Raw genomic sequence first — 12,496 nt, forward strand, 5'->3', positions numbered from 1 at the left:
TCATTTAAATGTATTTATTTAATACCCAGGTATTAGTATGGTTTCTGCATTTTAAATTTCTAATTTTTTTCTATTATGATCCAACAAGAAGCAAGGAATTAGCTCTATTTTTTTTATTTTTTAAGATTCATTTCTTGACCTGTATGGTCTATATTAGAGAAAATTTGAAGTGCCACTGAGAAGAAAATGAATTTGGTTTTAGATGGATGAAATATTCTATAAATGTCTTTTAGCTCCATTTTATTAGTAGTACATTTTAGTTGTGAATATTGTTTTAGATGAGTAACTTGCACATCCATTGATTTTTTTATGCAAAGGTCCTGAACCAATTCCCCCACAAATACCAAAGGACAATGGTAAGGGAATTAAAACAAGAAGGCAGGTCATCATCAGCTGGGTACATGCACATCAGGTGACTCAAATCTTTCAATGCTCTTGGCAGGTTTGTAAATGACCATGAAAGTGCCACAAATACTGATTTTAGGATTAGAAGTAAATCTCAGCTTATAAACTTATTTGCAAATACAGAATCCACGAATAAGAAGCATTAACTGTATTTGTGTATTATCTGGAGGAAAATACAAGCATTTGAAGTTGTATACTCAATATAATTCCAACTTTATAATAAAAGAGCTTTTCACTCTGTCATTTGATTTATTTAGGACCAAGATTAATATCTTGCAGAACCCTGATTTGTAGGTTCAGATGAATGAATTATAGATTTTGATTAGTTTACTTTTATCTGCAAAAGTCCATCCATCTTATTTCATAAATAAATCTTTTTTATTACATTGTACAGAGTCGTAAAGAAATGGAAACATGGAGAACACCATCTTTAAATCTCCAGGCACACAGAGGAAGGAGATGGTGCCTCAAGGTCTTGGAATGTCATTATGCAGCACTGGATAATCCCAAGGAAATGTGCTTTTCAATAAATACAAATAACTACGGATAAGAAAAGGCTTATGTAGACTAATTAGTTAAACAAACAATAGTTCCATAGTGCTGCAACTGAAAATTTTAATTACAGGGAGAGGAAAATATTTTCTTATTTATATGTAGCCTGTAATTCACTAATTTATCTAAAAATAAGTAAACTTCCTGAGCTCTCTTCCATGTCTATGTTTCTACTTAGGAGTCAGAAATGTGCTGTGGATTAAAAGAATTTAGAGAAATAGTGGAAATAATTACATTATATACAAGCATTAAAATAAGGCTTCCCCTGTTGTCTTAGAATTGTAACTCAGCCACCAAGTCTGAGGATATCTTCAATTTTTAAGTGAAGCACTAGACACTTACTAAGGGTTGATCAATCTATTCCAACAACTTGACTTCTTCCTCATTCAAAATAAAGATAGAGGCTCACTGAGAGGATTTTCTTGACAAGATTGGTAGCTTTAAAACTAGTTTTTTTTTTTCTATTACTTCCCCAAGTGAGGAAGATAGAACACAGAGTTTCCTAAAGAAGCCGGATAGAATCTTATGCCTAGCAGGTTATTTGTAGATAAATTTTTCAACCTATTCTTTGCTACCATGAAACCACTGTGAACGAATGCTTCTGGAAAAAAAAAAAATCTTTAAGTATATCCTCAAAACTGTAGAGCAAAAACTGGTGCTGAAGCTTTCCTGTCTCCTGGAGAAGTCACTAGCAAAAGGCAGTCTGAAATGACCTGAACTGGCATGATGAGGAGCTGGAAAGACCAGGAGCAGAGGAAGAACAAATTCTCAGGAGTTTCCCCATGGACCAAAGCAACCAGACTCTGGAGGGTATGGAAAATAATCCCCTGAAGAAAGCAACCTGGTGGATGTGGTGATCCTAGAGTTGTGCCTTCAAAATGAAGGAGCTGAAAGATAAATGAAGGAGACTAATTCTCAACAGAACATCTTATATTTAACAGGAAATGGAGTGGGAGCATTTCACCTAAGAACCCAATATGGCACGCTGGTCTCAGCATTTCATTTCTGCTACAGGAGGGGCAAGTAGGTGACCTTACCATAATGCCAGTCAAATGTCTTCCTCTAGCCATTTCTTCCCTTGTCCTCTGATGGTGAACAGGCTAGAATTCACCCAGGAATGGGAAATGACAGAGAACACAGAGATAAATGACAACAGCAAAATAATATCCCACCAGGGCTGCCTATCCACACCCCAGGTCTGCTGTGTGGGAGCGAGGAAGGAGGAGATGTGAGGGCATCTGGCATGGAAGTTTGATTAAGTCAACCCTGGTGCTCTGGAATCAGACTGAAAGATGGAAGTAATCAGACAAGCTGTGGGGAATGCCTGAAATGCCACCAATTAGATGGAAGAATCACTGCACCTGGGGCAAAAAACGAACAAGGAAGCATTCTGATCCAAGTTCTATTCGTGTATCAATTACACTTAAGTATAACAGAAGTTCAACATTGCTCAAGAAGATGATATTTCAAAGAAAACAATTGGCCCTTCATCTATTAGAGGTATCTAGAAATACACAAACCCTACTTTAACACTTTTCCTTTAAGTGACAGGTACATGAAAACACACATAGACACTCATAATTTTTTCAAGGAATATGAAATTGGGAAGATTCCAAACTCTCCAAATTATGTACATTAATTGTATGCTGTTTTGGGTTTGTTTCATGCACCAATAAGAAGAACTTGGGGGAAAACTGTGTAGGAAAATAGTACATTGAACATGAAAATTAGTTCCTCCGTATTTTTTCTCACTTTGCAAACATTTGTGTCCGCTGTCTATGCTTCTGAAGTGAATGTTGGAGAAATCATTATTCATACTTTCTGTTTGTTACTGTGCTTCTCAATCAGCTCTAATATTCCTTAGAAGACAGAGAATTGCATTGACCTGGAAAAGGAAGGGGAATAAGTACATGTGAGGAATTTATTATAGATCTTAGATCTTCTTGACTAAATATATATATATATTTATATATATATATATATATATATATATATATATATATATGGAAATGTTGTAATTACAGGTTTCTATAGAAAAAAATGTGAACGTTGTGGAATATAAACCAGTTGGCTGATGAAACAATTCTTAATGTGTGCATTAAAAACAAAAACAGTTCTTAATGTGTGCACATACTATACAGTTACAGAAAAGACACTACTCCTTATCTTAATTGGATAAGTTTAAAAAAAGGTATAGTGTCGATAAGTAAATAGCTGCTGCCAACACATCACACACACACACACACACACACACACACACACACACACACGGGGATTTTTCTTAAACTGGGTCTTGAAAGATTAGTAGATTCATTTAGACAAGTAGGAAGCAGGGAGGTTAGTGAGTGTGGTGGAGCTATTTTGAAATGAATTGAAGAGCATTTTTAAAACCAGATACTCTGGAAGGAATAGAAAATGGCAGTAGTTCACCCAATTTTACAGAAAGATTGGATGCATTCAAAGTAGGAACAGCAAATGTAAGAGCAGAGAAAGATCAAGAAGCATGACTTTTCAAATTCTCAGGGCATGTTTTGAAACAACAAGAAAGTGAGAAGAGCACAAAGAGCCCTATACTTCAACCAGAAAAACTCTACCTTCATGTTACATACATACCACATTAGGTACTAGTGGAAGTGTTCTGCAACTTAAAAAACAGTCAGGATCCATCTGTGTATCTCAAAAAATAAGAGAAGTCACATAGGTGGACAAAAAATAGTGCTAATAGAAAAGGCACTTTAAAAAAAAAATAAGAATTGCTATATCACAGTCCATGAAGGACCTGGTAATGTCATGAATCTTTCATGAGACTCTTCCTCCTTGACATTTTCTGCTTCCTATTTTTCTCTTGTCAAATATTCTTCTTGATATTTTATTTCTTTGACAATTCTTCTGCAGCCCACACCCTAAATATTAGCTCATAAATTCATTTTTTTACTAAAAATCTGATTTCTAAAAGATGAAAAAAAAAACAATCAGAACCTTCCTGTGTATAGGAATTCCTGCTCTATTGAAAGGGACAAATATTGGCCTGATAACTCACCATACATTATGCCAAGGGTGCTCTCAGTTGCATGAACAGCCTTATTGTTACCAAGAGAATGAAACAACTAACTTAAATGAAAGATCATGGTCTCTTTATTAAGTGACACTTGTATTCAGATCCAGACTCTACTGTTTCCTAACTATAAGCCTCTGCACCTCTTGTTTCTTTCTTTCTTTCTTTCTTTCTTTCTTTCTTTCTTTCTTTCTTTCTTTCTTTCTCAGTATCATCTATGTGTTTGTCTTCTCTCTTGTATAATAATAATGGAAGCACCTGCTTTGTTGCACTACAGTGAGGACTGAGTGTAAGTATGTAAAGAGCTTGGCAGTGCTTGCCACAGATAAACACTGGATACATAACAGTGTTGGTGATGTTGAAGATGAAAAATAATGGGGACAAAAATGGATGAATCAAGGGAAATTTCACAGAGGAGATAAAATTTGAATTTTCAGTGTGACTGCTCTGTCACAAGGTTCTCTCCTCTGACTACTTCAGGTTACCCTAGCCAAGCTCACTTTGAGAAATGATATCCCCTACTGCCACGACTTAAAATCTCAATGAAGCTACTTTCTCCTAAAGTGACAAAATGAGATTAAATATTTCTTTTGAGTTTCCTTTCTACTATAATTCTCTATCGTGTATCCTATAACAACAACAAACTCAAACTCTTTAAATGTGATCTCATAACATTTCTCTATTCCCACATTGTTTCTCTCTTCCTGTGTTCTCTTAGGTAATGCAGAAATTCCAGAGCCATGTTGGACTCATCTCCCTTAGCTCCTCTGTTTTCTTCATTTAAAGCACCAACAAAGTCCATTGATTCTGTGTCAAATTTGTCTTCCAAATCCTGTTCTACCTTTCCAATTCATTCATCATCATTGCCTGAACTTCTGGCATAGAATCCCAGCTATTTTCAACATTCAGAATTTTCTTTGCTGAGCAAATGACCAATTATATTTATTCATTCATTCCACAGACTAATGGGTAGAGATGTCAGGAATTTCTCCATGTGCAAGAAAATCAATAATGTATATATCCAACCTACTGAAGCATTTCTTTGTATTATCACAGTATAATCACGTTAATTCTGATAAAAGTTCAATCAGTTCTATATTGCAGAGAATGACTTAGCATGTTTCAAAAGCCCTCACATTAAGGAGCCAGTTTATTTAAAGAAACTTTCTCTAAACCTTTGCATTTCCTGCTAATGAAACTATTCTCCAGTCTCCAAGTAGTCCATGTTCTTCCTGACCTCTGCACATGGCAGTTTGCGTTTCTGCTTTTGCCTCTATCCCTGTCTAGGGAAGGGTCTGACTTTAAATGACCAGCTTAATATCTTCTTCTTGAAAATGAAATCACATCTTCCTCCTACTTTAGTTCTATCACCAATCTTCAAGCCCTCTGGATTTTATTTTCTGATCATTTAGCTTAAGATATTCTGACTACTATCAATGGAAAATAATCATTTACTTCTCCCTACACAACTTACCACTTTTGATCTTGCTTAAACCTTTCCCTATTGATGTTCAATATTATCAAACATTGCTGTTCAAAAATTGATCTATATTTGGGGATATTATTAGACATACAGAGCATTTTATCCTTTTTCAAAATATCATTTCTGAAGGAAAAAACAATTTTATTAGTTAAAAAATACTTAAATCTTATTGGTTGCTCAAAACATTACAATGATCTTGACATCATATTTCATACATTTGATTCAAGTGAGGTACGAATTCTTATTTTTACCACGTGTACAGATTGCAGGATCACATTGGTTATACATGCACGTTTATACATACTGCCATACTAGTGTCTTTTGTATTCTGCAGCCTTTCCTATCCTCTTCCTATTCCCTCTCCCCTCCCCTCCCCTCCCATCATCTCTCTCTACCCCATCTACTGTAATTCATTTCTCTCTTTTTCCCCCTTTCCCCCTCACACCCTCTTATATGTAATTTTGTATAACAATGAGGGTCTCCTTCCATCTTCCATGCAATTCCCCTAAAAAAAAAAAAAAAAAATCTGACCTATGGCAAGGAATTCCCTATGGTTGTATACAGACAATGAGGGCTCTAATGTGCTAACATTAAAAGTTTCATTTCCATTAAAAAATACTTAAATCTTAATTATAGCATCAGTATTAAATATTCAATAATTAATTATTCACTTGATTGTATGACTGTTCAACTCTGTTTCTAAATACATTCACCTAATTTCTTCAAATGAAGGAAATTTATTGAATGAAATTAAATTTCTCCCTATGTAATATATACAAATATCAGATTCATTTGTTCCTTCAACAAATATTCTTTGCATGGTTATCCCTGTACTAAGCACATTACACAATAGTAGTATAGCTATCAAAATATAAAGGTTTGCTATCAAGGTCCTCACAATCTAGTTGAAAATTGAGGAAAGAAATTTTAAAATCAGTATAATATAGTAACTTTTATAAAGCAAATTCCCTAGAGCAAACAATTGTAGTCCAAGAGCTGAGTTTATAAAATAGAGGCAGACATGTAGGTCCTGGAGAAGAACGTCCCAGATCAGGGAAGGACAGATGTCAAACCTATGCAAACACAGAAGATAGCATGAGAGTCTTTGAGCTCAAGCCAGATGTGTACATGAATTGAACTGTAGGGTCCATTCTGAACTGTATATTTCTTGAACTCAGAGAAGGCATCGCTAATCAATCCTCACTACCACCACAGTGCATTGTGTAGTAGATGCACAACAAGCATTTCTTGAATAGATAAATAACAACAATAGGTATTCATTAAGAAATTATAGTTCTCAAATTATTTGAAAATTCTAATTTAGGATTAAGAATTGGGGACAGAAGCCTCAATTTTTTTTCTTTTTTTATTATTAGTTGTTCAAAACATTACAAAGCTCTTGACATATCATATTTCATACATTTGATTCAAGCAGATTATGAACTCCCATTTTTACCCCATATACATATTGCAGATTCACATCGGTTCCACATCCACTTGTTTACATACTGCCATACTAGTGTTTGTTGTATTCTGCTGCCCTTCCTATCCTCTACTATCCCCCCTCCCCTCCCCTCTCCTCCCATTTTCTCTCTCTACCCCATCTACTGTAATTCATTTCTCTCTCTTGTTTTTTTTCCCTTTCCCCTCACTTCCTCTTATATGTAATTTTGTATAACAATAAAGGTCTCCTTCCTTTACCATGCAATTTCCCTTCTCTCTCTCTTTCCCTCCCCCCTCTCGACCCTGTTTAATGGTGATCTTCTTCTCATGCTCTTCATCCCTATTCTGTTCTTAGTTGCTCTCCTTATATCAAAGATGACATTCATACCAATATTTAGACTGATCTTTAAGGATTACTTGTTGTAGATTATCAAATAAATTCTACAAAAGTTGCTACCATAGAGGATATCAAGATTAGATTAAATTTGTTGTGCACCAGGACTTTTTTTTAAATTTCTAGACAAAATTAATTAATGATGTCAAGATAAAACTTATATGGAAGAGATGCATACCAGTACTCATCAATTAGACAAATAAATGCATATATATATATATGTATATATATACATATATATATGTGTGTGTGTGTTTGAGAAAGTGTGTTCATATGTGTATATATCTTTGAATTATAATATTAATACCCTCACTTATTATAAATCTTGCCTCATAAAGTGGTCCAGTAATGATTTCTAAGAGTTGTCAATTCTACAATTCAGTCTGGGAACAGTCCTATACCATCAGGCAATGGAGTCACAGCTCATACTTTCTTTTAAAACTCAGAAATTTTAACTGGAGCATGGTGGCAGATACCTGTAATCCCAGAGACTCAGCTGGTTGAGGCAGGAGGATTGCAAATTCAAGGCTAGCCTCAGTGATTTAATGAGGCCCTGAACAAACTTAGTGAAACCCTATCTCAAGATAGGAAGGAAAAAAAAAAAAAAAAGCTGAGCATTGTGGCTCACACCAATAATCCCAGCAGCTCAGGAAGTGAGACAGGAGGATTGTGAGTTCAAAGCCATCCTCAGCAATTTATCAGTCCCTAAGCAACTCAGCAAGACCCTGTCTCTAAGTAAAATACAAAAAAAAAAAAAAAGGCTGGGGATATGACTCAGTGGTTAAATGCCCTGGGTTCAATCCCTGATACCAAAAAAAAAAAAACAATAAAAGAAAAAGAGGCTGGGGATGTGGCTCAGTGTTAAAGCACCCAGGCTTCAATCCCTAAAACAGGGGGGGGGGGTTCCTGAAGGAGCCCACAGGCAACAGGCCAATAAAGATTGGCTGGTGAAAACAAAGGTTAGTCACTGTGTGCAGGACATGGATATTGGAGTCAGTGAGACCTGAGTTCAAATTCTACATCTAGATTGAGTGATTTTCGGTAAAGGAAAACCTCATCCCTTCATTTCTCCTGATAGGCAGAGATGAGTCTCACTCATCCTTCAGATTCGACTGGTCACCATCCTGCAAGGCAGTAGTTGCAAGGTTGGCTCTTGACCTTTCTCCCACTCTCTATTCTCCCTTGCCTCAAAATTGACTTCTCCAGTCCTTAAAAGGAACTTTGACCCAGTTACTCAGGCAAAAGTCCTATACATTGTTCTTGCCCTTTCTCTTTTGTTCAAACTGGATTTGATTCATCAAGGAGAGCTGCAAGCAACACCCTTGAAATCAATTCAGCATCCAATCACTGCTCCCACACTCCAACACAGCCATCGTAATCCTAATCCCCATGGCTACCTAGACCACTATCATAATCTCCCTGCATCCTCTCTAGTCACCCCACACTTGACATTTTTTGTGACAGTCATCTTTTAAAATATAAACAGATGATGTCACTTGCTTACTCAAAATCCTACAGGGACTTTTTCACCTCAATCAGAAAAAAAAAAATCCCTAGCCAACATCACATAGCCTGGCCCTGATCCATTTACTCAAAATCCTACAGGGACTTTTTCACCTCAATCAGAAAAAAAAAAAAATCCCTAGCCAACATCACATAGCCTGGCCCTGATCCATCCTTGGCAAGCTCTCAGAGGTCTTTTCCACAGATTACTTTTCACAGTCACCACACTGGCTTTTCTGCTCTCACTTGCGGTGCCAAGCACACACTGACCACGGGCCCTTTACAGGCACTGTTTGTTGTCTCACATCTCTCCAGGTGTCACTTCTTGCCCTCACTCAGGTCAGGTTTCCCCTGTCTTCCCCAGAGAATCCTCACCTGGCTGTTTCCTCAGGAGAGCCCCTCTTCCTTACTCTGTTTCCTGCTAAGTTGCTCTTATCCCTAACACTGTGCAGGTACATGTTCATCTATTGTATGCCTCCCTTAACTGATAACAAAATACATAATAGCAGGTTTGGGGTATCTTCTTTAATATCCTCAATGTTAATTATAGTGCCTTGCACATGAATGGGGTTTTGTAAGTGTCAATTGAATGAGCAAAGTGGCCTCTGAATTGTCCCTCCACCCTACTCACTAGATATACATATATGTGTGTATGTACACATATATACATATGGTATATATGTGTGTGTGTGTGTGTGTGTGTGTGTGTGTGTGTGTATATATATATATATATATATATATATATATTACTGAGTTATTTCTTTTTTTAGGATAAGAAGACCTCATCTAACTTGTTCATCAATATATGTTCATGGTCAATCCCAAAATCTATTGAATAATAAATGCTCAATAAACATTGCTTAGTACAGTAGAGGTTGATCATAGGGTCCAGGGCCCATTCAGTACTAAAAATATGGGAGCCAGGATAATAATAACAGCTATTTTTATTCCATGCAAATGGAAACTTCTTAACTAGTGCCTGTCTAAGGAGAAGAAAAAGCCAATTAAGAAGTAAATATAGGTGTGAAAAACAAGCCATTTGTCATTTCTATTTTAATTTCAGAAGACACGATCAACTTAATTTAGATTTATCATCCATAGGTAGTCACTCTGAGACAAAGGAGATGCCTGCAGTTTATTTTCAGCATGCTGAGAAATATTGTTACCAGCCAAGAAAAATAACAAAAATAAGCAGCATTGTACTTATTTCCTTTATTTATCTTTTATTTTTTTGCTGTACTGGGTAGTGAAACCAGTACCTCTCACATGCTTGTAAGTGCTCCACCACTGAGCAGTATCCCAGGCCCTGTTTTTGTTTGTTTTTTATGCTTTTTTTAACATTTTATTTGGAGACAGAGTCTCACTAAGTTGCTCCGTCTGGCCTCAAACTCACAGTCCTCCTGACTCAGCCTCCCAAATAGCTGGGATTACAGATGTAGGTCTTTCTCTTCCTACAACATTGAGCACTGATAAGAAATACTCTTATTTTCTAGAGTTATGTACAACAAAGGGCTTAATTTAAAGTATATTTATAGAATGCTTTTGACTAAATAGAAAAAAAGAGAGAGGTACATTACATGAATGATTGACAAGCAGTTTCCAACCCATCAGGAAAGTTGTCAAGAGATTACAGTGTTGTTCCAGGGGAGGAATAGGTGTTGGTGATCCCCAGAAGGAGCTACATCAAATGACTGTGTAAGCTACAAAGTAAAATCTGAAGTGTGAGCCCCTCTAACACAGCATCATTTTGAATTGTTGTTTAAGGTATTCAGAAAACTATCTAAGTATTATATTAGAATATGCAGGATTGGGGCACTTAATTTTTGTTTTTTCATGGAAATTGCTACTAATGTAAGTTACCAGAATCCAAGATCCTTATGTCCTCCCCTGTCTTCTAAACAATGCAAGCATTCATGATTAAAACTTGTATATGTTTTCGTATTACAAGTCCAAATTATGAGAGGGAATGTCTGATATCTTCAATATCTAGTATTTTAATATCAACAGGTCTTCACTAAAGAATATATGTAAATTTTAGAAAATGCATATGTGTATTATTTGATGAAACAGAGGTGCAAAGGATTTTATTAATTATTTCAAGCATTTAAGGATTCTTATTTCCTTATTTCTGAGCTCTCTAAACTGTTTCAGGAAAATATGTGCAGATTTTTATGCATCAATTTATATTTTGGTGCGCAGGCATACCTACATGTGAAAACAAACCATCAAACCTAAGAAAAATGAGGAGGGGCTTGCATTGTAGCTCAGGGAGAGAGCACATGCTTATCACATGCAAGGACCTGGCTCTGTGTCCAATCCCCAGCACCAAAGGGGGAAAAAAGGAAAGGAAAAGATGCCCTTGAATGACACAAGAGTACAATAATCAATTAATGAATGCAATGGTGGAAAACAACATTTGTGTTGTCACATAATATTATTATAAAATCTATTGTTGTTTGCCTGTTTTAATTTCCCAGTTTCTGATATAATATGAAAAAAAATCATATTTAAAACAACCTGAAAGATCTAAAGAAAACAAGAAGTCTGTAACCTGATCATACTAAATACTCTTGCCCTCAAGTTTCTGTTTGGGAAAGATATATCTCAGCCTACATTCTGAAAGATAATTTCCAAAGCTCTGGTTATTGCCTTTATTTTTATCTATTTCTCTTCCTTTCTCATTACTAATGTCCTTGGGAATAAGCTTAAACTCACATTGAATAGAAACCATTATTAAACAATTTTAGACACCTGACATGCCGACATGACCAAAATATGTCCTAAATATACACTTCCTATTCTCAGATTGAAGTTCAGATCTAAGTTCAACGCTCTAAACTGGCAGCTGTAGTATCTTTATAGATTCCAAGGGCAAGGCTATGAATTTTTTACTTTTAGATGTATTTTTTTTTACTGTTCGTAAAAGTCGGATCTCATAAATCTGCTAGTTTCAAAAAACCTGCAGCTTTTTGAATAGTGGCCCTTGTATTTCGATTTAAACCAAATGGGACCAAACTTATTACTTCTATTCTGAAAGGTCATTTTTCATCAAGATTGTATTAGAAAATAAATCATTTAAAACCATCCTTTGGATGGTTCCTTGCATGAATGTCTTAAGAAGAACACGTAATCAGAGCTGCTCTGCAAAGCAAAACTTGTTAATCCAACATGGTCTGAAGCTGCCACCTTCTGGCACATAGGTAATATTCTTCTAAATTCAGCATTCTGCTGAAGTGCCCTGGCATAATTAGAACAACCTGCACAACACCTCCATCAATATCAAAGGAGTTCTCAGAGTATGACAAAGGCAAAATGCCAATGTTGTGCATTTGTGTGTGCGTGTATGTGTGTGTGTGTGTGTGTGTATGAAATATTAGAACACTATTAACAGGAACAGGATGCAGGGCAAGTTTCTATTAAAATCAGGCAAGTTATAGCAGCTAAAATGGACATTCTCATCTGCCTTTGGAAACTGGAAGTTTGTATAGGCTGGATACTTTATTTATAATTTTTTTTCAATATTCTCTCACTTTAGCAGAATAAATCAAAACTTGGTACTTTGTCAATAGCCTGTTTGAATCTAATCAAATTAATTCCTTACCAAACAAGCAGATATTAAACTCAGAAAATATTTATAAATATAAACTAAAATATTAATAGT

The 12,496-nt window shown here is 35.8% G+C and overlaps 1 long non-coding RNA gene across 9 annotated transcripts in view; it reads right to left on the reverse strand.

Annotated features, from left to right (window-relative positions):
- Nucleotides 1-12,496, reverse strand: part of LOC110598422 (uncharacterized) — a 296,730-nt gene that overhangs the window by 158,134 nt on the left and 126,100 nt on the right. For 7 of the 9 annotated variants that reach the window (XR_013438128.1, XR_013438131.1, XR_013438129.1 and 4 more), the window contains one exon: nt 1,995-2,842. The exons of 1 other annotated variant lie outside the window; for it this stretch is intronic. This is a non-coding gene — a long non-coding RNA (uncharacterized LOC110598422). The remainder of the gene's footprint in view (nt 1-1,994; nt 2,843-12,496) is intronic. One more of the 9 variants, XR_013438127.1, reaches the window with a different exon arrangement.

Source organism: Ictidomys tridecemlineatus, chromosome 4 (genome assembly GCF_052094955.1).
Source record: "Ictidomys tridecemlineatus isolate mIctTri1 chromosome 4, mIctTri1.hap1, whole genome shotgun sequence".
Lineage (NCBI taxonomy): Eukaryota > Metazoa > Chordata > Mammalia > Rodentia > Sciuridae > Ictidomys > Ictidomys tridecemlineatus.